Genomic DNA, 26,798 nt, shown 5'->3' on the forward strand with positions numbered 1-26,798 from the left:
TGTGGACATAACTGACAGTAATTATAAATAGCAGCTAGTTGAGTTATCACCTTTTAAGTTCCTCTGTGTCAGGAATTTCCTTCAGTCCAGATGGATCAGCTACTCAGTACCAGTTGAATTTTGTCAGATAATCAAGCACTTCCTTGGCTTCACCATTCTGAATGATGATATCAGAAATGTTATGCATTTGCTTTGTTGAAGTTAAGAGTTTTTTCTACACATGTCATGACCACTCTTATAACCAGAGTTTTACACATTAGAGAACATCTGTTCTATCCTTTTCTTTCTCTGGTGAGGAATTATGCTACAGATCCAAGTTGTATAGATTCTGGCATACACTAAAATCTGTTATAATGAGTCATGGATGCATATGCACTATGGAAATAAACAGAAATAAGGAAATGAAGACAGCATCACCCAGCAGGGGATTTGAACATTATGGTTGGAAATCATCACAGTTCTGATGTAGAGGCCTAACACTTATATTATACTGTGTTAGCTTTCAAAAAACCAAATAGTTCTGAGAGGCATAGTGTATGTAGTGAAAAGAAAAACAATTCTTTTTAAATTTTGATTTTATTTATTTTTAGAGACAGAGTCTCACTTTATCGCCCTCGGTAAAGTGCCATGGCGTCACACAGCTCACAGCAACCTCCAACTCCTGGGCTTAGGTGATTCTCTTGCTTCAGCCTCCCGAGTAGCTGGGACTATAGGTGCCTGCCACAACGCCTGGCTATTTTTTTGTTACAGTTTGGCCTGGTGCCCCACCCACTGAGCCATAGGCACTGCCCGAAAAAGAATTATTATTATTATTTTTTAATTAAATCATAGCTTTGTACATTAATGCGATCATGGGGCACCATACACTGGTTTTATAGACCGTTTGACACATTTTCATCACACTGGTTAACATAGCCTTCCTGGCATTTTCTTAGTTACTGTGTTAAGACATTTACATTCTACATTTACTAAATTTCACATATACCCTTGTAAGATGCACCGCAGGCGTAATCCCACCAATCACCCTCCCTCTGCCCACCTCCCCCCTCCATCCCCTCTCTTTCCCCCTTCCCCTTATTCTTAGGTTATAACTGGGTTATAGCTTTCATGTGAAAGCCATAAATTAGTTTCATAGTAGGGCTGAATACATTGGATGCTTTTTCTTCTATTCTTGAGATACAGAATTCTTTTTTAAGTGTGAAAAGTGAGTTGGACTATTTTATTTTAGTTTATTATTTTCATCATTATTATTATTTTTGTCACCCTTGGTAGAGTGCCGTGGTGTCACAGCTTACAGTAAGCTCGAGTTCTTGGGCTCAAGTGATACTCTTGCCTCAGCCTCCCAAGTAGCTGGGACTTTAGGTGCCCACCACAATACCTGGCTGTTTTTAGAGGCAGGCTGATCTCAAACCTATGAGCTCAGGCAGTCCACCCACCTGGGCCTCCCAGAGTGTGCTAGGATTACAGGCGTGAGTGTATTTTGTTTTTTTAAAAATTGGCTATTTTGTCTCCAGATTTTCAAATTCTCCTTTAGTTTTCAGCCCTATCATGTTGTGTCTGTCAGTTTGGTTAGTTTTGAGTAAATGAATTTGTATTTTCAAAGTCTTTTGAGAAATACAAAGTCTAGGCTGAGTGCCTGTAGGTCAGTAGCTCAGTGGTTAGGGTGCTGGGCACATACTTCGGGCTGGTGGATTCAAACCTGGCCTGGGTGTGTTAAACAACAATGACAACTACAACAAAAAAAAAATAGTTGGGCGTTGTGGCGGGCGCCTGTAGTCCCAGCTACTTGGGAGGCTAAGGCAAGGGAATCACTTAAGCCCAAGAGTTTGTGGTTGCTGTGAGCTATGATCCCATGGCATTCTACTGAGGGCGACAAGGTGAGACTGTCTAAAAAAGGAAAAAAAAAAAAAAAAAGAAAAGAATAGGAAGAAGTGTAACAAATGTTGTCTTTGTGTCATGAGACCACTGGTGAGTTTTTTATATTTCTCCACAGCTTTCTAAGATTTTTTTATAATTTCTACTCAGGAAAAATGTATTTCAGTAAGTAGCTGTGTTTTTTGTGATGCTTAAGATAGGTGAATCTGGGCAAATGGTTTTCGTATTCTGGTGAGTATCTTTCAGTTCAATTAATTAGACATTTATTCAATGCATACTATGTATTCACACTAAGCCAGGTGAACATGATAGACTTCTCTGTCTAATGGAAAACACAATCATGAAATAAGAAATTACAGTGAGGTGTATGTTTTGTTTTGTTTTTGATTGAGACAGGGTCTCACTCAGTTGCCCTGGGTAGAGTGCCGTGGCGTCATAACTTCTAGCAACCTCAAACTCGGGCTCAAGAGATCCCCACAACACCCTGCTAGTTTTTATATTTTTAGTAGAGACAGGGTCTTGGTCTTACTTAGTCTGGTCTCCAACTCCTGAACACAGGCAATCTGTTATCTTGGCTCCCAAAGTGCTAGGATTACAGACCTTAACTCCTTGCCTGAGGAAGTGTTTTTAAAACTTGAGTTGGTATGCTGGCTCAGCTAGGAGAAGGAGGGAGTATTTAATGAGTTTTGAGGTGTATGGAATAGCAGGTATGAAAGCTAAAAGAAAAGACAAGCTGGTGTGGTGGCTCATGCCTGTAATCCCAGCACTTGGGAGGCTGAGGTGGGTGGATTGCCTGAGCTCATTGAGTTCGATACCAGCCTGAGCAAGAGCAAGACCCCATCTCTAAAAAATAGCCAGGCGTTGTGGTGGAAGCCTGTAGTGCCAGCTACTTGGGAGGCTGAGGCAAGAGAATCACTTAAGCCCAAGAGTTTGAGATTGCTGTGAGCTGTAATGCCATAGCACTCTACTGAGGGTGACAAAGTGGAACTCTGTCTCAAAAAAATAAAAAAAGAAAAGACAGCATGGCATATTCCAGAAATACAGTATGTGTGATGGATAATGCTTTATATTAGAGTCTCATCAAGAATTATTACTGTTTTTTTTTTTTACTGTTATCAATTGATTATTACTGTTTAATTTTTAAGTTCAGAGAGATGGCAGTAAGATCTATTGGGAAGACTAATCATTTCTGAATTGTTAAATTCAGTTTCAGTATGTGAATCATAATCACCAGAGTGCAGTGTGGCAAATATTCTTGATATGAGGTTAGTGTATAGTTTTTATTATGTAAAAATAAACATTTATTAATACTGTGTACCAGGCATTCAGGTTCTAAGCATGTTACATCCATTAATTTGTTTAATAGTAACATGCTGTACAGATTTGTAAACTAGAAGTAATAGGCTATACCATAAGGTCCGTGTAAGTGCACATAATGGGTTTTAGTGTTATCGTTATCATATAGATATGTGATCCTGCACACAGGAGTTAAGTAGTTTATAGAGCTGTGATTTGAACTAAGGTGGTCTGAGTCTATGGACTGAGAATGCTGCATATAGAATATGCCAGAACCTGTCCACCCGTAGGTAATAATTGGCAGTGTATATATTTTTATATTTTATCATTAGACAAATGAAGTGGAAACATGTCCAAGAGCAGGATCTAAGTGTATAGCTAGCTAGCCAGCTTTCTCTCTTTCCCCTCTTCTCTCCCCTCACTTTTGCATAGACACCAGACCCTGTTGAGTAATATAGTTCACCTTAAAGTGGAATGCCTCTGGTCTGGGTAACATATTCCTCTCCTGCCCATTTGGAGCCTGAATTTGGGTGAGTTTGTAGTTCTGGTGAGAAAGGACTAGGGAGCAGCTACTTCTCTCTTTCCTGCTATTTCTTCCTGGCAAAATACAGTCTCACATTGCTTTAAGATGGAGATACTATCTCAGAAATACATCATTAACCAATTTTGTCATTGTATGAACAATATGTGCACTTAAACGGACCTTATTGTATAGACCTATACCAAGAATGAAACTTGCAGGACTAGAAGTTGCTCCTAGCGAGTCAGTGAGTAAGTGGTGAGTGAATGAGAAGGCCCAGGACATTTATGGCTATTGTAGACTGTATAAACACTGTATATTTAGGTTACACTACACTTACAGAAATTATTTTTCTTCAGTAAGTTAAACTTAGCTTACTGTAACATGTTTACCTTATAGACAAGTGTTTAACAGTTTTTGATTCTTTTGTCAAAACACATTGTTCAGTTGAACAAAAGTATTCTTTATATCTTATTCCATAAATTTTCCTATTTAAAAATATTTTTAATTTGTTAAGCTTTTTCTTTGTTTTCTTTCTTTCTTTTTTTTTTTTGAGATAGAGTCTCACTTTGTCACCCTTGGTAAGAGTGCCATGGCATCATAGCTCATAGTAACCTCAGTCTCCTGGGCTCAACCGATTCTCTTGCCCCAGCCTCCACCACAATGCCCAGCTATTTTTAGAGACAGGGGTCTTGCTCTGGCTCAGGCTGATCTCGAACCTGTGAGCTCAGCCAATCCTCTTGCATCAGCCTCCCAGAGTACTAGGATTACAGGCGTGAGCCACTGGGCCCGGTTTGTTAACCTTTTTTCTTTCTGCAGTTTTTTTGGCTGGGGCTGGGTTTGAACCCGCCACCTCTGGCATATGGGACCGGCGCCCTACTCCTTTGAGCCACAGGCGCTGCCCTTAAGCTTTTTTCTTTTTTCATTATTTTTTTATTAAATCATAGCTGTGTACATAGGTATGATCATGGGGCACCATACGCTTGGTTCATAGACCATTTGACACATTTTCATCACACTAGTTAACATAGCTTTCCTGGGATTTTAAGCTTTTTTCTTGAAAAATTAAGACACAGATATTGTCCTAGGCCTACACAGGGTCAGGATTAACAATTTTGCTGGTCTTTCGCTTCCTCATTTTGTCCCACAGGAAGGTCTCCAGGGATAGTGAAGGTCTCCAGGGACACATATGGATCTATCATCTCCTGTGAAAACAGTGTCTTCTTCTGGAATTCCTCCTGAACCTAAGGCTGTTTCACAGTTACACTGGGTGCCTGCACTGAGTAGAAAGCATAGTACATTGAATACTGGGCAACTTTTTGGCTCTGTTATACTATTTTTTTTTTTTTTTTTTTTTTTTTTTTTTTTGTGGTTTTTGGCCGGGGCTGGGTTTGAACCCGCCACCTCCAGCATATGGGACCGGCGCCCTACTCCTTGAGCCACAGGTGCCATCCGGCTCTGTTATACTATTATGGGACTTTTGTCATTTATGTGGTTTCTTTTTTTTGTTTTGGGGGGGGTTTCTTTGCAGTTTTTGGCCAGGGCTGGGTTTGAACCCACCACCTCCAGTATATGGGGCCAGTGCGCTACTCCCTAAGCCATAGGCACTGCCCTGACTTTTGTCATTTATGTGGTTCTTCAGTGACTGAAACTTTGTCATGTGATACGCGACTGACTTACTTGAGGTATCACTGAATTTGTCTTCAACCATTGTAATACTGATTTTAAACAATTTTTTTAACCTCAGAAAGAGCTAAAAATAGATCAGAATTACCTTGCACTCATTTTATATATTGAGTTTTGTGTTTTCCTTTCAGGGAGGGTATTTGTGCCTGACTTAATTTCCTCACTCCAATCTGTAGAGAATGATGAAAAGCATTTTTCTAATGTAATTCCCCCTATGACAGCACATAATTCTTGGTTTGGCTTTTTAAAAAAGTAATTTCCTTTCACAGAGGCACAGTGATTTACAGCTATAAAGCTTGACGTTTCTTATCTTTAGCTATAAAAGATCTAGTCCCATTCCCAGTTTAGTTGACAACGCTGTAGGTGCATTGACCAGGATGGTAGGAACTACAAGGTATTTTCTCAGAACACTTGTTCAGTTCATGCATAATCTTTTTATTTATTTATTTATTTATTTTTGAGACAGAGCCTCAAGCTGTCACCCTGGGTGGAGTGCTGTGGCATCACAGCTCACAGTAACCTCCAACTCCTGGGCTCAAGCGATTCTCCTGCCTCTGCCTCCCAAGTAACTGGGACTACAGGTGCCTGCCACAATGCCTGGCTACTTTATGGTTGCAGCCGTCATTGTTGTTTGGCAGGCCCAGGCTGGATTTGAACCCATCAGCTCAGGTTTATGTGGCTGGTGCTGTGCCTTTTTTTTTTTTAATTTTTAATTTCAGCTTGCTTGTTCATTCTTCTTCATTTGAAGTTTTTTTTTTTTTTTTTTTTACTGTTCTTCCTTTGGTGATTCTCTTTCCCTTTGCCTCCCCAGTGGCTGGGATTATAGACGCCTGCTACAAAGTCTGGCTGTTTTTGATGTTAGTAGAGACGGGGTTTCACTCTGGCTCACTCCTGCTCGTACTGGTCTCAAACCTCTGAGCTCAGGCAATCCACCTGCCTCGGCCTCCCACAGCGCTGGGACCACAGGCATGAGCCACCACACCCGACCTGTTCATGCATAATCTAAGTAAGTACTTAGTTCATGGTTATGCATCAGAATTATTGTTTGTAAATTTAACATTGCCAGCTCAACAGAGTTTTGGTGTTTTAAGAGCTCTGGATTATTTGCAGAAAGAAACGGTAGTTCTGTGTGTATTTGCCTTCAATGCAGAGATAGGTAAAATGTGGGGGACAAAAGTAAAATCATATAGGCAATTGCTGCCTGGCAAAACTACTAGGCAAGATGGTTTTTAGAGGGTGGCATTTGAGCTGAATTTTGAAGGATAAGTAGAAAAGTGGGATGGGGGAGTAGAATGTAATTCTAGATTAGACATATACAAACCTAGGAGATATTTGAGTAGTGCTAAAACTATAACATGAGTCAGCATGTCTGTGCTTGGACCACAGATACTTAGCTTCAAATGCAATCTGTTAATTTGAAAAGTTTCGTTTCTTCAGAAGTCATTCATGAATTCATTCGTGAATATTTATTACTAAAAATTTAGTTAATTTGCTGAGTATGTTATATACTAAAAATAGTCAGATAATAAATTATTTCCCCTTCACTTTATTTTACTATTACAGTCTCTAGTTCATAGATAAAATGCTAAAGTCTCACTTAATATTGAAGGAAATCCCTAACTCATATACTTTAAAAGGGTGAGATCTGGGGGGTTAATTCACATAAAATTCATCCCTTTAAAATTGTGTAAGACAGTGAGTGGTTTTTTAATATATTCACAATGTGGTACAACTGTTACCCCTATCTAACTTCAGAAGATTTTCATCATCCTAAGAAGAAACCCTGTGCCTATTAGCAGTCACTTATTACCCCCTATCCTGACCCTTCCTCAGCCCCTAGCAACAATTTATCTACTGTCTGTCTTTATGGATTTTATGTCTTTATGTGCCTATTCGGCACATTTTATAGAAATGGGATCCTACACTGTGTGGCCTGTTCTGTTTGGCTTCTTCCACTTCGCATATTTTCAAGGTTCATCCATACTGTAGTGTGTATTAGTGCTTCATTCCATTGTAAATGTACTGTAGAAGCTTCTTCTAAGTAAATATTTCTGAGAAATGACAGTATTAAAGAGGGGAAGCAAGGCAGAATTTTTAGGAAATAGGTAATTTGTATTGGCTCCCATAAAACTGGTCCCATGTGAAGCCTGTGTTGTTTTAGAACCTTTAAAAAATAGCCTTCAGGCTTTATGAGCTATTATTTAAAAACAAGTGTTCAGTGCTAGTAAATCTTTAACAGTAGATATGATTGCTGGATACTATAAGAAATTTGAGCTAATTCTGGTGAATAATGGGTAGAAATCAGATTTGCGTTTTCTTCTTATCCTAAGGATTGAGAGATTGTGACCTAATTCCTATCTGTGATCTAACTGGGCAGAATTTAAAACAATGAAAGGTGGTGATCATATAATCCTATAACTGATTTTCCCTTTAGGCTTTTAAACAGGCTCTAAGGCACTTCCACAAAAATTCACAAGTGCTCTAAGTGATAGCAGTATTCCAAAATAAATGTATAGCTTTCTAGTATCACTAATAGGTAGGACTGTCTTCCATTTGCTGTGATAGTTTTTAAGCCTTTAAGTGTTCATGTTCTCCTGGGGTTCAGACCTTGGACCATTTCTCATTATCCTGAACACATTCATTCACTTACTTGGTTTCAGTCCATATAGATCAGTGATTCCAAAACCTAGCACTGACTTTTAGTTCTCTTCCATTGCCTCCCTTTTTGTTTTTAGGGTAAAATAAGTTTTTATTTATAGTCTTAGTAGAGGGGGAAGCTTTAAATTGTAAGACATTTCTTTGCAGTATATAAAGCATACTTTTTATTTCCATAGAATAGAATCAAACATGGACTGGGAGAGACTACAGAATATACAGAGAAATCATCAAATTTCCTATTCCATCAGAAATGGAGTAGGAAACGACAAAGAAATGAGGCCTAAATACACAAAACCCTTCACTGAGATCTGTTGACTGAAGCCGGAATCAGGGCTGAATCACGCAATGGAGACAGGTTCCAGGACAGCAGGAAAGGAAGTGGATGAGGGCAGAGAAGGATCACATGCAGGTTTAGTACTAGGTAAATCACTCTTGGTATTCACATACAAAATCAATTGGCTCTATTTCTTAAAAATAGTCACAGAGGGTGACTCAAAGGAGTAAGGTGCTGGCTCAAAGGAGTAAGGTGCTGGCCCCATATACTGGAGGTGGCAGGTTCAAACCCAGCCCCAGCTAAAAACTGCAAATAAATAAATAAATAATATTAAAAAAAATACTCACAGAAAAGAAGATTTGATCATTACTTTATGAATTTGTCACTTTGTATATGGACATCATCAGAACAGGGACAGCTCACTCAGATCCAAATTTCAGTATCAGGAAATAAATATCAAAACATCATCACTGGCCCTTAGTACAAAACCTCTACCCCACCCACAACTCCCTCCCTGTCCTACCCCCAAATAACCACCCCCTAGGACCTAGAGGCTCCTGCTTCACTGCTGCCATTTCCCATACATGCCTCCAGAGTGTCACGCGACCTGCTGCAAAGTTGGCATTGAATGCTTAAACAGCTGGCTGAGAGAAGTGGGAATGAAACATGCCAAAGGCGCTGTGCTCCAAATCTGTCCCCACTTTCCTATATACCATAAACTTCTTTAAGGATCTGGTCTTTCAGTAGGAGTGATAAATAGCTTTTTACAAAAAGGAAAAAAATTTCTTAAAAAAAGGAGGAGAGATAAAATCTGATTACTCCAATCCTGTTATCTTCTCAAAGTAGAGCAGTTTGTAGATACACAAGTCTATCAAACAGAGGGAGGAGATGTCTATGTGGGGCAGACATTCTGCAGGCATGAGTCTATTAAACAGGTGAGGTTGGGCTGGGAGGAGACACCTATGTGGGGCATGCATCCTCCAGGCATGTGCCTGGCAGGGCTGGAGGACCTGGTCTGTCCCTCACAGAAAAAGTTGCCATATTGGGTGTTTTGGTTTAAAAATTCCTGGTGGGGACAGAGAATCTCTGAAGGGAATACATTAAAAAAAAAAAAATAGTGGAAATGGAGAAGGAGAATGAGAGTTGTTGTCCAAGAGCATCTATGTAAAAATAAAAAAAAAAAATTTAGGGCAGCGCCTGTGGCTCAGTGAGTAGGGCTCCAGCCCCATATACCGAGGGTGGCGGGTTCAAACCCAGCCCCGGCCAAACTGCAACCAAAAAATAGCCGGGCGTTGTGGCGGGCGCCTGTAGTCCCAGCTGCTCGGGAGGCTGAGGCAAGAGAATCGCGTAAGCCCAAGAGTTAAGAGGTTGCTGTGAGCCGTGTGACGCCACGGCACTCTACCTGAGGGCGGTACAGTGAGACTCGGTCTCTACAAAAAAAAAAAAAAAAAAAAATTTAAAGGGAGAAAAAAATAAGTTGTTTAAAAGGTTCTGAGGGTTCAAATGATGAACTGAAAGGAGGATGAGATGATGGAGACACTTTATATTGCTGGCTTGCCCTGAGTTTAGCTGGCTTCCATCCAGAGTTTCTTCCTATTTAAAACTTAACCCCATCAAAGACAGAAATGGTACCACCTTTGGCATTAATCTAGGTGCAGTTACATCCAGCCTTTTTTTTTCCTCTGCTGCACATTGGAAGAAGAGTTGTCTTGGGCTACACATTAAATAACACTAACATAGCTGATGAGTGAAACAGGTCTGTGCATACTTTTTGTGCTATCCTACACCACAGATAAACAAAACAGTCCTCAAAATACCAAGATGCAGTCCATAAGCTGCAGGTTGGATGCCCCTGGAGAGGGTGTTTGAGAAAGGGTAGTTGGTCTGCTTTTGGACATTTGACATTGCCCTTGATCTTGCCATCTCCAGTGCCTGACTTGATGCTCCAGAATAGCATTCTGGCACTTGAGGTCATCAATATCTTGTGTGTGGTATTTCCTTTGCATATACTGTATGTGTACTCTGTGGCTTTGTCTAAGGATTTGGGCCTTGAGATGCCTTCTTTCCTTAGAGTGATGGGACCGAGTCCAGCAAACTGTGAGCAGCTATCTTTATTTATTTATTATTATTATTATTTTGAGATAAGAGTCTCAAGCTGTCATCCTGGGTAGAGCGCTGTGGCATCACAGCTTCCAGCAACCTTAAACTCTTGGGCTTAAGCCATTCTCTTGCTTTAGCCTCCCAAGTAGCTGGGACTACAGGTGCCCACCACAACATCAAGCTGTTTTTTGATTGTAGTCGTCTTTGTTGTTTGGTGAGACCCGACTAGATTTGAACTCGCCAGCTCAGGTGTATGTGGCTGGTGCCCTAGCTGCTGAGCCTCAAGTGCTGAGCCTGAACAAGCTATCTTTTTTTTTTCTTTATTGTTGGGGATTCATTGAGGGTACAATAAGCCACGTTACACTGATTGCAATTGTTAGGTAAAGTCCCTCTTGAACAAGCTATCTTTAATGTGGTCCCTGTGTTTTTGTACTGGTGTATCATAATAAGCCTGTTAGTCAGCTGCAGGTTGAAATCTTACTATAAAACAGTTATAACATATTATAAAACAGCTTTGTAAATGCAGTGTGCAATTTTAGATAAATAGCCATCAACACACTTTTCAACTTCTCTACCACACATCAATATTTAAAACTGTTAGGGATTTTATAGGAGGTCTCCTGTTGTTTGCCCTTTTTTTTTTTTTTTTTTCTTAAGATAGTCTTGGTTGGCTCAGCGCCTGTGGCTCAAGCAGCTAAGGTACCAGCCACATACAGCTGAGCTGGCGGGTTCGAATCCAGCCTGGGCCCGCCAAACAACAATGATGGGCTGCAACCAAAAAATGGCCAGGCGTTGTGGCAGGTGCCTGTACTCCCAGCTACTTGGGAGGCTAAGGCAAGAGGGTCGCTTGAGCCCGGGAGTTGGAGGTTGCTGTGAGCTGTGATGCCACGGCATTCTACCCAGGGTGACAGCTTGAGGCTCTGTCTCAAAAAAAAAAAAAAAAAAAAAGATAGTCTTGGTCTGTCACATGGGTTGGAGTGCCTTGGCCACAACCTAGCTCATTGCATCCTCAAACTTTTGGGCTCAGACAATCCCCCTGCTTCAGTCTCCTAAATAGCTTCCCTAATTTTTCTGTTTTAGGGTTTTTTAGTATAGTCAGGGTCTCACTTTGCTCAGGCTGGTCTTGAACCCTGAGCTCTAGTGATCATCTCTCCTTGGCTTCCCAGAGTGCTAGGATTACAGGTGTGAGCCACCGTGCCCAGATGACTTTGAGTTTTTTTTTAGTTAAGCATCATGTGCTGTAGAGCAGTGATTTTTTTTTTTTAAGCTGGTGTGCTGCAAAAAGTTTTAAAGATCATTAAATAAATTATTTTTGGAAGAAGTTGAAAGCACAGTAAGGGGGGCGGCGCCTGTGGCTCAAGGAGTAGGTCATCGGTCCCACATGCCGGAGGTGGCAGGTTCAAACCTAGCCCCGGCCAAAAACCAAAAAAAAAAAAAAGCACAGTAAGATTTCTTTTTTACTCCTTTTTTTTGGATCAACATAATTGAAATATGCTATGGAAGTTTAACTAGGTTCAAGTGTGCTGTGAGATTAAAAAAAGTTGAAAACACTGTTATAGAGAATTACCTTTGTTCTAAATCAGTTGAACCTTTCTCCCACTTTACTGGGGGCAACCCTCAAATCTTGGGAAAGAACTGCCTGCCTTAAAACCAGAATGTTAGAGGAGAAAGGAGAATTAGAGAGAAAATGCAAGGGGAGGTGCCAATGGTGTCTCAAGAGTTTACCTTTTCCTCTATCCTGGTGACTTTTCTCTGACTTAGCTCTATCGACACTACTTCTAAGAAGTGGAATTGTGAAAGGTTGGACCAGTTTATAATCCCATCAGCTATGTGAGAACCAGTTTTCTCAGCAACACTAAATATTAGTATTGTTTTTATCTTTGTCAATTTTGAATATTAAGGGCTGTCTTGATAGTAAGACATTGTCAGTTTCATGATAGGGTTGTTCAAAATACTCAGTTTGCTTAGGAGACTTTATTATCTTGCTTTCTTGGATAAGCAGTATAGGCATGTCTTATAAAATGGTACTCGTTGTAAAGTATCTCCCACTTCAGTTCCAGCTACGTAATTCCCTTTCGAGGAAACCACTGTTTACTTACACTATTTAAATCATTTATTCTAAGGGTAATTTTTATGACTTTGTATGGCCTGTTTTTTTGTTGACACTTCATATAATTTCATGTTGTTGGCATATGCGTTATTATGAACAGAGTCCAGAGTTCATATTCTTTAAATGTATTGTTGCATTGTTTCAAAGACTTAAGTTATCCACATGAAGTGGGTGAATTTGACAAAGTATTAATGTACACCTGCGCTCTATCATAATAGTATTAATGTACACCTGCGCTCTATCACATACATCTGCCCCGTATGTGAATCTGTGTTTATTTCAGTTCAATTAAAATCTGAATTGTTGCTATTTCCTCCTCCAGTTTAGTAGCACAGGACAAAATAGTCTTCTGAAATCATAGAATCATACAAACCTTGTGTAAATTTGGTTTGAGCAATTTCATTTCAAATTCTTCCAAAAACCTTTAGGGAAGGAATAGAATCTTTAGTATGTTAGCCAGTCAGTGTTGAGACAATGATCATTTTTTAAATTGAGGAAAATGATAGATTATCAAAGCTGCTAGAAAGAAAAAGAAACATGAGCCTTTTATCTGTGGTGCTTCATATTTGGTCCTTTAAAAAGTGTATGACCTGGGCAGCCCCTGTGGCTCAGTGAATGGGGCGCTGGTCCCATGTGCCGAGGGTAGCGGGTTCAAACCCGGCCCCGGCCAAACTGCAACAAAAGATAGCTGGGCGTTGCGGTGGGTGCCTGTGGTCCCAGCTACTTGGGAGGCTGAGGCAAGAGAATCGTCTAAGCCCAGGAATTGGAGGTTGCTGTGAGCTGTGATTCTACGGCACTCTACCAAGGGCAACAAAGCGAGACTGTCTCTTAAAAAAAAAAGTGTATGACCTGAGGCCTGGCAAAGTATTTCATGCCTGTAATTCTAGCACCCTGGGAGCTGCGGCAGGAGGTATTGCTTTAGCCCAGGAGTCCGAGCATTGATAACACTGCTGCATTCTAGCTGGTGCTATAGAGTGAGACCCTATCTCTAAAAATATAAATAAATAAGTATGACTGGCCTTAGGTACAGTATCAAGGCCAAGGCTTTTGAGCAAAAGTGTGAAATGGTTTGTAAAGATTGGATTTGGAGTCTTAAGAAGTCTTTTTTTTCCCCCCTGCATATTCCTGCCATTTATAGCCACCTCTGGATGGTGACTATAAGTTGCTGAATTTCTCCTTTACCCAGTCAATGATTTTCTTTCAGCTGTGGAGTTGTTCTCAGTAGTTCTGTAGTTGATCTGTTCATTCATCCAGTAAGGAATGTGAAACACATTGTGGTGATAAGCATTGGGATTATAAATGTTACACCCAGGCCTTGACCTCTAGGAATTAGTTTAGTCTGGGAGACCAAGTTAAGTGTCAATGTGTGTAAGGGATGGCTTTCTCCAGAAGGTGCACCCCTACTTTTCAACAGTATTCAGCAGCATTTAAGCCTATTGCTTACCTCTTAATTGAAATGTTGCTACCATGGCTCAAGTGACTTGGCTTTATTTTCCAATTTTGGGCAAGGATGGGGCACTAATTTAGGGAATGTGGGGAGGTGTGGTTATGTATGGCAGGAACAAAGAATCGGGGGTCAGATTCCCTAGGTTTTGACTTCTAGCTTTGCCAAATACTAGCTTAGACAACCTCATTTGACCTCTCAGTTTTTTATCTGCTTAAATTAATATACTAATCTAGCCCTACGGTGGTTGGAAGGATTAGAGTGTAAAGAACAGAGCCCAACACAATACTGTTTCTGGTTTTGTAAAAATGCTGCTTCACTGGCAACATAAAAAGAATCAACATTTTGGGCAGCGCCTGTGGCTCAGTCGGTAAGGCGCCGGCCCCATATACCGAGGGTGGGGGGTTCAAACCTGGCCCCGGCCAAACTGCAACCAAAAAATAGCCGGGCGTTGTGGCAGGCGCCTGTAGTCCCAGCTACTTGGGAGACTGAGGCAAGAGAATCGCTTAAGCCCAGGAGTTGGAGGTTGCTGTGAGCTGTGTGAGACCCTGGCACTCTACCGAGGGCCATAAAGTGAGACTCTGTCTCTACAAAAAAAAAAAAAAAAAAAAGAATCAACATTTTCCTGGGCGGCGCCTGGCCAAACTGCAACAAAAAATAGCCAGGCATTGTGGCTGGCGCCTATAGTTCCACTACTGGGGAGGCTGAGGCAAGAGAATCGCTTAGACCCAAAACCTGGAGGTTGCTGTGAGCTGTGACGCCTTGACATCTTACTGAGGGCAACAAAGTGAGACTCTGTCTCTAAAAAAAAAAAAAAAATCAACATTTTCCTAATGTGTGAAAAAATGTCACTTATATGTCACTCTCACTGTAGATAACAATAAATATTCTTGAGTATAAAATTTTGAAAGCGCAACAAATGCCCATATCTAAACAGTGGATAGGAAAATGGAATGTTTCAGGTAAATAATGTGTTTTGATTTTATTATAATGTATATGCAAAAAAAGAATGCCTAACCCATTTTCCATGAGTTAGACAATAATAAAGTTGATTTTTGTAGCTGCCAAACTGAAGTTCTGTTCTTTAATTCAAAGTACTTAAGTTCTTGGACTGCGTAATTCCAAGGGTATCATTCATTCAAACTACAGTGTACCTGGTCCTCTCCTGAAAGCTGTGTATTGTGGTAGCCCTGCTAAAGGATGCTTATTGGGAAAGAGACAACTCCTTAATATCAGAATGCTTCCTAACTTCTCTCAGAGTTAGTATGGAGAGTGTGAAAGATTATTTTAATTTTTTCCCCAATAGTTTAGATTTTGGACAAAATTGTGTCAGTGGCACAATTGGATTGAGAATGTAAATAGGAATCAGCCGTAACTTGTTTTTTATTTGTCTCACTGAAAAATTCAACTGCTCTATTTCCATCTGTTCTTGCCTTTCCTATTAATAGGGTGTCCTCAGGTTTTTGTGATTGCTGCGTTTGAAACCAGAAGTAACCTGAAAGAAAAGCATTAAGTTAATTTGATATTTTTCTTTAATGAACAAGGGGGGAAAATAATTAGGGAAAAAAGCAGGTGCTTTTAGCAACAAATTTCTTCCTTGCACATATTTAACTAAGTCTAAGTAAGCGTATAGCAATAAGATTTAGCCCATTCTAATAACAAAAAAGTGTTCAGACTTGGTGCTGTAGCTCAAGGGGCTAAGGGGCTAAGGTGCCAGCCACATACACTGGAGCTGACAGGTTTGAATCCAGCCCAGGCCCGCCAAACAACAATGACTACTACAGTCAAAAAATAGCCGGGCGTTGTGGTGGGTGCCTGTAATCCCAGCTACTTGGGAGGTGGAGGCAAGAGAATTGCTTAAGCCTAAGAGTTGGAGGTTGCTGTGAGCTGTGACGCTACGGCACTCCACCCAGGGCGACAGTTTGAGACTGGGGGAAAAAATAAAGTGTTCAATTTTAGTGCTAGAGAGATGTTTTGAAATGTTCAGAGGACTCAATTTTAGGAGGCTGGAGAAGTAAAGGACTTGTATGTGGCTGCATAGCAAATTGGTACAATTAAAATTGGAATTAAATTCAGGTGTGCTGGCTCTGAGGTTTTTTTTTTTTTTTTTTTCTTTGTTTGGGGTTTTGTTTTTCATTTTTCCCCTACTAGATATACCAGGCTGCCTGGTTAAATTTAGCTTTCTAGTGTGAAATTAGCTCCCTCTTTTATTGATTGATTGATTGATTGATTTAGAGACAGTGTTACTTTGTCGCCCTCGGTAGAGTGCTATAGAGTCATAGCTCAGAGCAACCTCAAACTCTTAGGCTCAAGTGATCCTCTTGCCTCAGCCTCCCAAGTAACTGGGACTACAGGCTCCCACCACAGTGCCCAGCTATTTTTTAGAGATGGTCTAGAACCTGTGAGCTCAGGCAGTCCACCTGCCTTGGCCTCCTAGAGTGCAAGATTACAGGCATGAACTACCGTGCCTGGCCCTTAGCTCCCCCTTTAAAAGCTTTTATACTATGTAGAAATTCTTTGATAAAGAGTTTAGCTGATTTGTGTGTTCTCTTTTGACCCCAGTTAATCCTAAATAGATATTTAGCTTCTTGACTTCTTCATTCTCCCCCATCTCTGGTCTGTTAATTGTTACTTTTTCTTCACTTGCTTTCCTGTCTAGTTTAGACTTTGTAATTTTAGTAAGCAACAGAAGCCAGCTTTGGCTACTTTAAGCAGAAATGATATTAATGTAAGAGTTATGGTGGTGCCTGTAGCTCAAGTGGCTAAGGTGCCAGCCACATACACTAGAGCTGGCGGGTTCAAATCTGGCCCAGGCCTGACAAACAGTGACAACTACAATAAAAAAATTGCCGATCATTGTGGCAGGCTCCTGTAGTCCCAGCTACTCAGGAGGCTGAGGCAAGAGAATCGCTTAAGCCCAGGTGTTTGAGGTTGCTGTGAGCTATGATGCCACATCACTCTACCCAGGGCTATAGCTTGAAGCTCTGTATTAGGTACCTCACACAGTCTTCAGAAGGGCCGAAGAAAGAGTCAGCCAGCAACAGGCTTCATGAATTGCATCATGGTGGATGTGTTGTCTGCAGTGTTGCAGTGGGATTGCTGAAGCCAAGTACAGGATGCTACCACTAAAACTCCTCAGTTGCTCCTAGTGGTAACTACTGCTATTCTCTCCAGAATGCATACTTCTTTCTTAGCTACACAGGTTTTGACTGTCAATGCACTTAGTTGCAAGAGAGTTAGGAAGTAAGACTTCAGCTTCTGCTGAGGGAGATGAAGATAAAGATGTGTGTGAGCATGCTAATTCCCAAATAAGGGTGTTTTTTTTTTTTTTTTCTTTTTTTTTTGTAGAGACAGAGTCTCACTTTATGCCCCTCGGTAGAGTGCCGTGGCCTCGCACAGCTCACAGCAACCTCCAACTCCTGGGCTTAAGCGATTCTCTTGCCTCAGCCTCCCAAGTAGCTGGGACTACAGGCGCCCGCCACAACGCCCCGCTATTTTTTGGTTGCAGTTTGGCCAGGGCTGGGTTTGAACCCGCCTCTCTCGGTATATGGGGCTGGCGCCTTACCAACTGAGCCATAGGCGCCGCCCCCAAATAAGGGTGTTTTAACTGTGAAGTGGCCAAAGGGAATGCTGAATGCCCACTACAAACCTCATTTTGCCCTTAGTGCTGCCAGGCAATCCTTTTGTGTGGCCATAGGTAAGTTTTTCTATTTTTTGCAACAGTTACTTCAAATTTTCACAATCTTATGCTCCCAACTTAAACAAGGGGAGGTAAAAAGAAATATGTGAATGAATGGGGGAATTTTTACCATTGTTTACTATATGCAAATGGCTAAAATTATATATATAAGGGCCTTAATGATTACCAACATCAAATAACCACTTAAATTTTTAAGACAGAAAAGCCCACAGTCTCAATCATTTTTAATGTATAAAACCTGAATTTTTTTTTTGCAAGTTCATTGATTTTTGTTAATGCATTACTCATGATTTTAATGTTCACCATTCAGAAGCAGGCTTTTAAAAATTTTCCCTAATTTTCATTCATGATAAATACAGAAGATCATCTTCTACTTCACCTAGTAAGTTATATACCAACTCTTAGAATGTAAAATATGCAATGGGTTTGTTAATTAGTACCTTAGGACTAGGACAGTGGCACACAGTAGTCCCAGTTAAGCCAGGTCCTCTCTTTTCATTCAGGGTTCTGAGATAACAGTGTCAGACCATTCCTGAGACATGGACTTCATTAAAACAGAAAGACAGCTACATTGTTCAAATCACTGAGGTCTTATTTTTTATTTTTTGAGCTGGTGCTAAAGAAAATTTAGGCAAAGAAGTGTTATATCATCCATCAAATCAAGAACCAGAGAAAATGAAGAGGCTTAGCTGCTATAGTTCTGTTAATTACAATGCTGGGTAGTCAAAGGACATTTTTTACCAGCAAGGATTTGAGTATTTTATGAAGGAGTAGTTGATAACATTTAGCTGTGATGCCAATAATTGGAAATCTTTCCCCAAGAAGAGGGAAAAAAGAGATTTAAAGACTTTGATTTAAATTTCTTATCTTTCCAGAAAACTTAAAAAAGTCTTTAGAAATAAATAGGAACATAATAGGCCCCTAATCTAGTCCTGCTGTTCATACAGTATCCTGATTCATACCTCCTGTACCTTCAAAAACTTGATATACCAATTCTAACATGCATCTTTGAAAGACTGACTTATGTGTGCTTTATACTTTATACTGATGATGAAATAAACTGCCAGGGACAAGGCAGTTTTCCCTCTTCTAGTTCATTAATACAACAAAATAAGCAATTAGACCTTTATTAGTATATTCATGTTTTAGAGTCACAAGAACATTTTAAGAGTATAATGGTTTCATGCATATCAAGATAGGCAAAATTGGCTGACAGGGTGGCTCACAACCTGTAATCCTAGCACTCTGGGAGGCCCAGGCGGGTAGATTGCCTGAACAAAAGTGAGACCCCATCTCTACTAAACATAGAAATACCGAAGCAAGAGGATTGCTTGAACCCAAGAGTTGGAGGTTGCTGTGAGCTATGACACTTACGGCACTCTACCCAGGGTGACAGCTTGAGACTCTGTCTCCAAAAAAAAAAAAAAAAAAAAAATAGGCAAAATGGTTTGACATATAATAGATAATTACAGGTCAAATGATATATACCAGTGTTTTTAATCAAATAAAACGAATTTTCTAGTTTATTTATTTTAATAAGACTGTATACTTCTTCAGTTTCCAGTTCAAAAAGAAAAATTTTTAAAGTGACATTACAGCTAAATTTACCTCTTTTATGAAGCACTTCATGATTGTGAAGGACTGAAAATAGCCCTTCTCCTGTGCTATTTCTGAACATTTGACCTTTACTGCTTATATAGTTTTAAATTTAAGTCTTTATGTATAACATTGAGATTAAGAAATAGGCACTGAAGCCAGACTGAGTAGAGCCTAACAGCTTGAATTTGAATCTTGATTCTGGCATCTGCTGGCTTTGGTTGGTTAGTTCCTCTTTGGTAAGATGAGAATGAGAATTATTAAATGAGTTAATACATATAGAGCACTTAATCCAGCAATTTCACATTGTTATCATAGTTTTGATTGTTACTGGAGCATTTATTGATTTTCCACATTTTGAAGATCAGTGCTTGATAATTATATGTAGCCCTTGCTTTTATGGAGCTTACCTACTGGGGTTAGAGTAGGGCCAGTACAGTATAAACTGATAATCTTAAATACTGTAGAAGTTACCAGAAAACACATAGTAATCCTCTCATTAGCTCTGTGTGGTACCTAAGCATGCAGGCACTTACTCACTGAAGAAGCATTTATTTAGCATTTATTACCATTTGCTAGCTGGGGTTCCCATCTTCAGATAGTTTAGGGTCTGACAAGGAAACCAAGAGTTATATATAATAAGCAGAGTGGTGTTCATGAACAGAAAACTGAAATACAAGGGAGAAGCTTCCAGACTAATTCAGACCAGAGAAACAACCTGGGCATATATATACTTAGACTTTCAGAAGACTTTTTTCAAGTTTCACTAAGACTTTTTTCCTTTCACTAAACTTCAAAAACTTGAGTGAACTTGGGTAAAATACTTAACTTTTGTTAAGCCTTTTTTGGTTTATAAAGGAAAGGGATTTAGGTAGATGATCTCTTCTGTCCACTAGGGGGTAGTGTGGACTGTAGAAATTAAAATTATTCCTCAGTGAATAGCCCTTCATGCAGTTGATTTGTTTGAATTAAAACAATTAATTCATTGTTTTTTTTTTTTTTTTTTGGAAATTGCTACATATCATTTTCAAACAATTTCTTAACTGTTGCAAGCAATAAATCCTGTATGCATTCCTATTGCTAGTGATTTCAGATATTCTGACGTTACTTTTCTATGTAGAATTTTTTGAGGGGATTTTTTTGATATTTTGTAATTTCTCTACAAAATTTTACCCAGTATATGAAATAAGTTAAATTATTCTTAATGACCAGTTAGTAACATCAATATAACATGATTATCTTATGTTTCTTCCTGTGTGGTAGCTACTAGCCCCCTGTAGCTAATTGAGCAGTTGAAAGGTGGCTTATTCAAATTGGTAAGGCTTGTTCAAATTGATATGTACAGATATGAGGATGATCTGGCTGCAGCACCTGTCACCCCATTGATCACTAGGGTTGGTTGCTGATTTGGCTGGTGAGGTAGGTATCCCCTTTCTTTTTTTCTTTTTTGAGACAGAGTCTTAAGCTGTCACCCTGGTTAGAGTGCTGTGGTGTCATAGCTCACTGCAACCTCCAACTCGTGGCCTCAAGCCATCCTGTTGCCTCAGTTTTTCTATTTTTAGTAGAGACTCGCTTAGGGGTCTCGCTTTTGCTTAGGCTGGTCTCAAACTCCTGAGCTCAAGCAATCCACCCACCTCAGCCTCCCAGAGTGTTAGGATTACAGGCATGAACCAGTGTGCCTGGCTGGTATCCCTTCTTTCTCACTGTGCTAAGTGTGTCCCTCTGGAGGCTGTGTGCTGGGTCAAAGAAAACCTTTCCTGATGGTGGAGGATCATTCTTCAGTCAAGGGTATACAAGTAGCTAAGTAGCTGTGCTCCCCTGCTAGAACCTCCAAATAAATTTTCAAATTAGCATGTGCTATTATTGTAAGTGTAAATTACACACTGGCCAGTGTGGCAGTATGAAAAAGGTAAGATCTGTCATTAATAATTTATTTTCTTCCTTCCTTCCCTTCCCTTCCCTTCCTTCTTTCCCTTCCCTTCCTTTCCTTCCTTTCCTTCCTTCCCTTCCTTCCCTTCCCTTCCCTTCCCTTCCCTTCCCTTCCTTCCCTTCCTTCTCTTCCCTTCCTTCCTTCCTTCCCTTCCCTTCCCTTCCCTTCCTTCCCTTCCCTTCCTTCCTTCCTTCCCTTCCTTCCTTCCTTCCCTTCCCTTCCTTCCTTCCTTCCCTTCCCTTCCCTTCCCTTCCCTTCCCTTCCTTCTTTCCCTTCCCTTCCTTTCCTTCCTTCCCTTCCCTTCCTTCCTTCCCTTCCCTTCCTTCCTTCCCTTCCCTTCCCTTCCTTCTTTCCCTTCCCTTCCTTTCCTTCCTTCCCTTCCCTTCCCTTCCCTTCCTTCCCTTCCTTCTCTTCCCTTCCTTCCTTCCCTTCCCTTCCTTCCTTCCCTTCCCTTCCCTTCCTTCCCTTCCTTCTCTTCCCTTTCTTCCTTCCTTCCCTTCCTTCCTTCCTTCCCTTCCCTTCCTTCCTTCCTTCCCTTCCCTTCCTTCCTTCCCTTCCCTTCCCTTCCCTTCCCTTCCTTCTTTCCCTTCCCTTCCTTCCCTTCCCTTCCTTCCTTCCCTTCCCTTCCTTCCTTCCCTTCCCTTCCTTCCTTCCCTTCCCTTCCCTTCCTTCCTTCCCTTCCCTTCCTTCCCTTCCCTTTCCTTCCTTCCTTCCCTTCCCTTCCTTCCTTCCCTTCCCTTCCCTTCCTTCTTTCCCTTCCCTTCCCTTCCTTCCTTCCCTTCCCTCCCTTCCCTTCCTTCCTTCCCTTCCCTCCCTTCCCTTCCTTCCTTCCCTTCCCTTCCTTCCTTCCCTTCCCTTCCTTCCTTCCCTTCCCTTCCTTCCTTCCTTCCCTTCCCTTCCTTCCTTCCTTCCCTTCCTTCCTTCCTTCCCTTCCCTTCCTTCCTTCCTTCCCTTCCTTTCCTTCCTTCCCTTCCCTTCCCTTCCTTCCTTCCCTTCCCTTCCTTCCTTCCTTCCCTTCCCTTCCTTCCTTCCTTCCCTTCCTTTCCTTCCTTCCCTTCCCTTCCCTTCCCTTCCTTCCCTTCCTTCTCTTCCCTTCCTTCCTTCCCTTCCCTTCCTTCCTTCCCTTCCCTTCCCTTCCTTCCCTTCCTTCTCTTCCCTTTCTTCCTTCCTTCCCTTCCTTCCTTCCTTCCCTTCCCTTCCTTCCTTCCTTCCCTTCCCTTCCTTCCTTCCCTTCCCTTCCCTTCCCTTCCCTTCCTTCTTTCCCTTCCCTTCCTTCCCTTCCCTTCCTTCCTTCCCTTCCCTTCCTTCCTTCCCTTCCCTTCCTTCCTTCCCTTCCCTTCCCTTCCTTCCTTCCCTTCCCTTCCTTCCCTTCCCTTTCCTTCCTTCCTTCCCTTCCCTTCCTTCCTTCCCTTCCCTTCCCTTCCTTCTTTCCCTTCCCTTCCCTTCCTTCCTTCCCTTCCCTCCCTTCCCTTCCTTCCTTCCCTTCCCTTCCTTCCTTCCCTTCCCTTCCTTCCTTCCCTTCCCTTCCTTCCTTCCCTTCCCTTCCCTTCCTTCTTTCCCTTCCCTTCCTTTCCTTCCTTCCCTTCCCTTCCCTTCCTTCCTTCCCTTCCCTTCCTTCCTTCCTTCCCTTCCCTTCCTTCCTTCCCTTCCCTTCCCTTCCTTCCTTCCCTTCCCTTCCCTTCCTTCCTTCCCTTCCCTTCCCTTCCTTCCTTTCTTCCCTTCCCTTCCCTTCCTTCCCTTCCTTTCCTTCCTTCCCTTCCCTTCTTTCCTTCCCTTCCTTCCTTCCCTTCCCTTCCTTCCTTCCCTTCCCTTCCTTCCTTCCCTTCCCTTCCCTTCCTTCTTTCCCTTCCCTTCCTTTCCTTCCTTCCCTTCCCTTCCCTTCCTTCCTTCCCTTCCCTTCCTTCCTTCCTTCCCTTCCCTTCCTTCCTTCCCTTCCCTTCCCTTCCTTCCTTCCCTTCCCTTCCCTTCCTTCCTTCCCTTCCCTTCCCTTCCTTCCTTTCTTCCCTTCCCTTCCCTTCCTTCCCTTCCTTTCCTTCCTTCCCTTCCCTTCTTTCCTTCCCTTCCTTCCCTTCCTTCCTTCCCTTCCCTTCCTTCCTTCCCTTCCTTCCCTTCCTTCCTTCCCTTCCCTTCCTTCCTTCCCTTCCTTTCCTTCCTTTCTTTCTTTTTGACAGAGCCTTAGGCTGTCGCCCTGGGGGTACAGTGCTGTGGCATCACAGCCCACAGCAACCTCACACTCCTGAGCTCAAGCAAGTCTCCTGCCTCTGCCTCCCAAGTAGCTGGGACCACAGGTGCCCGCCACAATGCTGGCTGTTTTTTAGTTGTAGCCGTCATTTTTGCTTGGCGGGCTGGAGCTGGATTCGAACCCGCCAGCTCAGGTGTGTGTGGCTGGTGCCTTAGCCGCTTGAGCCACAAGGTGCCGAGCCATCATTAATAATTTTCATATTGATTACATACTGAAACAGTATTTTGAACATACTAGGTTAAATAAAATGTATTAATTAAAATTTATTTTACTTTTTATGTGGTGGTTGCTAGGAAATTTTAATTACATGTGTCTTGTTTATTCTGCTGGACAATGCTGATGTAGAGAAAAGTACTCATGAGACATTTTTATCTTTGTGTCCTCTATCTGGCCTTATGATTAAGTAGCGTAGTGAGGAAATTGAGCCCAACTTTGGTGCTGTTTCTAATACGAACTAAAATACAATTTTATAATGAGGTATATATGTTCCTAAAAGTCACTGCATTGAGCAAAATCATGCGGTAAAATTCACAAGGTTTCCAGATAATTTGAAGTTTGGGACATGCAGAAATGTCCATAAGTAGTGTTATTTTAAAAACGGCCACTTATAGGGCGGTGCCTGTGGCTCAGTGAGTAGGGCGCCGGCCCCATATACCGAGGGTGGTGGGAAGACAAAGTGACAAGAGTAGGCATCAAAGCATCGCTCACTTTTGTTTATTTTGCAATAATGAAATTGGTAGAGTTATTGAATTATCAGACAGCTCTTGGTCAAAATGAGCTAAAAGATCTGTATTTGGCATTATTAGTCATGAATTTCAGTGTTGTGTTTTAGAGAATATTCTAAATGGAGAAAAGCTAATTACTGTAGACATGCATTGGAGTTATACAGAACATACAAGATTTTACATTGCTTTATACTGAGCACAAATTATTATTGAACTTGAAAATGGGAAAGGTCCTGGTAAATAGAGATTATTTGACAGAATGGCAAATATTGTAGTTTAATGTGATTCTGGGGTTTGCTCTTCAAGTCACAGTAAATCTGTTGATATGCATAATTATATCAGTTTGATATAATTGGTATTTGGAGTACTAGTGGCATGAACTATTATATGCATTTTTTAGATGAGTTACCTTCCTTGAGACTTAATCTCGTTGCCATTTAAATCTGTGTCCCTGGGCTGGGCACAGTGTCTCACACCTGTAATCCTAGTGCCCTGGGATGCCAAAGTAGGTGGATTGCTTGAGTTCAGGAGTTCAAGACCAGCCTGAGCAAGAGTGAGACCCTGTCTCTAAAAAATAGTCAGGTGTTGTAGCGGGTGCCTGTAGTCCCAGCTACTTGGGAGGCTGAGGCAAGAGGATCTCTTGTGCCCAAGAGTTTGAGGTTGCTGTAAGCTGTGATGCTATGGCACTCTACCGAGGGTGACATAATAAAACTCTGTCTCCAAAAAATAAAAAAGTAAATAAATCTATGTCCTGCCTTTTCATGAACTTCCTTTTCTACTCTAGTAACTAATTTCCTGAGCATAGTCTACAGCAGTGGTCCCCAACATTTTTGGCACCAGGGACAGATTTCATGGAAGACCATTTTTCCAGTGGGAAGGGAGGCTGGTTTTGGGATCGATCAATTCAGTGTTACTACATCTTCACTTCAGATTATTAGGCATTAGATTCTCATAAGGAGCATGCAACTTAGATCCCTTGCAGGCACCATTTACAGTAGGGTTCACACTCCTATGAAAATCTAATGCCCCTGCTTACCTGACAGGAGGTAGACATAGCTCACGTGGTGATGTTAGCCATAGGGAGTGGCTGTAAATACTGCTCATGCTTCCCTTGCTCACCCTCCCCTTATCTCCTGCTGGGTAGAGGTGTGGGATGAGGTTGGGGACTGCTGGTCTATAGTACTTTGTTATGCATGGCCCTGAGTTCATTTCTACCTGGGATTCCGTCCTTGCATTGCTTTTAAACATAGTAAGGGTCATAGAATGCAACTGAGGGTTATTCTCTTTTGTTTAAAAACATTTTTATTTAATAGATGATGAGATTTTTCCCTACATTCTTTTGAGTTGGCTTGTATGAAGTTGGCCTTCAGATGTGATCTCATTTGTCAAATCCTTTCACAGTTCCCATATTTGATGTTTGTAGTAACTCTTCATGAGAGGTAATGTAAACTGTATAGACAAGGTAGGGCTTGTAAATTACTTGATCAGAAACATAGACAAATGAAGTAGTAGGAGTTTGAGCTTTTTATTTAACTTAGATTGTACTTCATTGTCTTTGTACCAAAGAATAGTATAAAACTAAGAGGTATTTTATAGTTAACCATGTGTTGATTAGTAGGAGGAAGGATTTTATTTCCTATTGAGTTTTTGCCTTTTTAAGGAAAAAAGTTGACATCAATTTTCTATGGATAATACTTTTTCAGATGCTAGCATCTGAGACTTGTTTCATTTGGTTTAGATTTCATTCTTTTTTCCTCGTATAATTTATGCTCTGGGTTTCTTTGGGAAATCAGTGCTGCCATTTAGTGATATAATTATTCATCTGTTGTGTCAAAATGCACTAGGACGTGAGAGCATATAAAAACTATTTAAAAATGTTTTCCACATAAGCTTATTCTAGAAGGTGTTCTGATGAAATTTTAGGATTGATCGGATCACATGGTGTGCTTATTTAATATCTGTTCATTCTTTAGAAAGGATATATGATTCTTCAGGGTGAACTGAAAATGAGAACGTGTGTGCCATTTCCATCTGTGCCAGTGTGCCCTGGGAGTGATTTTTAAAACTATTTTGGGATATGCTCTTCTTGGAAGCTCTTCTGGAAGCTTTCTGTAGCTTTAAATAGAACTGCTACTATTTTGTGTAACTAGGAGGGGGAGGTTTGGGACTCTTGGACCCCTGGCTCTCTTTCTTCCAGTCTATGGACCCCTGGCTCTCTTCCAGTCTCCCTCTTTATGCCTTTTAAAAATATGAAGACTTGGGCGGCACCTGTGGCTCAGTCGGTGAGGTGCCGGCCCCATATACCGAGGGTGGTGGGTTCAAAGCCGGCCTCGGCTGAACTGCAACCAAAAAATAGCTGGGCGTTGTGGCGGGCGCCTGTAGTCCCAGCTACTCAGGAGGCTGAGGCAAGAGAATCGCTTAAGCCCGGGAGTTGGAGGTTGCTGTGAGCTGTGTGTTGCCATGGCACTCTACCGAGGGCCATAAAGTGAGACCCTGTCTCTACAAAAAAAAAAAAAAAATATGAAGACTTTAGGTAAAACAAAAGGAGGACTAGAGATGAGGAGAGGCCAGCATTCAAGGAATTGTACCATCCAATTATTTTCCCATTCCTCTGCTCCTCCTGTTCATCCTTAATATCTTTG

The 26,798-nt window shown here is 41.3% G+C and overlaps 1 protein-coding gene across 1 annotated transcript in view; it reads left to right on the forward strand.

Annotated features, from left to right (window-relative positions):
• Positions 1–26,798, forward strand: part of UBE2N (ubiquitin conjugating enzyme E2 N) — a 41,066-nt gene that overhangs the window by 9,472 nt on the left and 4,796 nt on the right. The window lies entirely within an intron of this gene.

This window comes from Nycticebus coucang, chromosome 3, assembly GCF_027406575.1.
Source record: "Nycticebus coucang isolate mNycCou1 chromosome 3, mNycCou1.pri, whole genome shotgun sequence".
In the NCBI taxonomy this organism is placed as follows: domain Eukaryota; kingdom Metazoa; phylum Chordata; class Mammalia; order Primates; family Lorisidae; genus Nycticebus; species Nycticebus coucang.